This window comes from Tupaia chinensis, unplaced genomic scaffold (assembly GCF_000334495.1).
Source record: "Tupaia chinensis unplaced genomic scaffold, TupChi_1.0 Scaffold000353_1, whole genome shotgun sequence".
Lineage (NCBI taxonomy): Eukaryota > Metazoa > Chordata > Mammalia > Scandentia > Tupaiidae > Tupaia > Tupaia belangeri.
The window spans coordinates 486,519-487,913 of record NW_006159847.1 but is presented as its reverse complement, the minus strand read 5'-3'; positions in this window follow the sequence as shown (position 1 = coordinate 487,913).

Sequence of the window (1,395 nt, the reverse complement as noted above, 5' to 3'; positions counted from 1 at the left end):
CAAATTAAACATCACATGCCCTTTCCTCTTGTCTCTCATCATGATGCGTCCATACCTCTCTCAATGCACTGCTCAGAGTCACCCAAGTTAATTCTGTTGTCTGTCTTATTTTCTACTAGCTTATTAGAACTATAAATGATATTATCATCTGATTTACTTAGACTTAATCTGAGGACATGACTTCTTGCACTAATTAAATTAGATACCTCTTATTGCAACAATGCTGCATTTTAAAATATTACCCCAGCCCATTGTAGATGGACCAAGTTTTTATTGTTGTTGTTCTTTTTTTTTTCTCATGGGACATTTGATCTGATACAACTGAATCAAGTTGGACTAGACTCTGGTCTGGGATTCCGGCTCCAGACTATCTGGCTCCTTCCTCTACCTTGGACTGGTGGCTACCTGGAAAACATTCTAATATCACATGACTAATTGTGGGAGCACATGAAAATGCATAGAGTTATGGAATGGGGGGGTACTGGTATACTGTAGAACTTATATACATTTATTGGCAAAACTAAGTCCCATGTCTAAGCCACCATCAGAAAGAGAAGGCCATCCCACTGAAAGCAAAAAGCAAAGGTTATGTTCTGAGAAATCCTATTTTTTAAAAGGATTATGTATTTAATTTATTATTATTCATCATTATAATTTAATTTTACCAGAGAGAGAGGGAGAGAGGGAGAGGGAGGGAAAGTGAGAAAGCAAGTTGCCAGGTCTGGGACTCCAACTGTGGTTGGCCATGTGGGAGTCCAGCACCTTAACCACCATACTTCCTGCTTTCCCCATGCTCTGGAAAAATCTATTAACAGGGAAGAAGTAAAGAATAAGGAACAATTCAATCTATCATTTTATGTTTACTCCAGATATGAGTTTCACCTTTTATACTGTTAGTGGAAATGTAAATTTAGTACAACCTTTGGAAAACAAATGGAGGTTCCTCAAAAACCAACAAATAGAGCTACCATATGACCCAGTAATCCCACTCCTAGATATTTACTCACAAAATAGGAAAACACTCAATCAGAAACACACTTGCACACCCACGTTTATTGCACACCCACGTTTATTGCAGCATTATTCATGAATGCTAAACAATGGAACCAACCTAAATGTCCAAAACTGATGACTGGGTTGAAAAACTGTGGCACATAGATACTATGGAATATTACTCAGCTATAAGAAACAGTGAAATATGGAACCAGCAGTTGGCGTAGTGGCTATGTCGCTGGACCCATGTAGTTGACCGTGGTTTGAGTCCCGGATCTGGTGGCTTAAACTCACACTGGATGCGTGTGCTTGCATGCCCAAGATCCTGAGAGGAGAATGAAGGAGAAGGGGTTGTGGCGTGGCCATCCCCCTGGGGGGTGATTTCTCTTTTTCTGTCTCTCT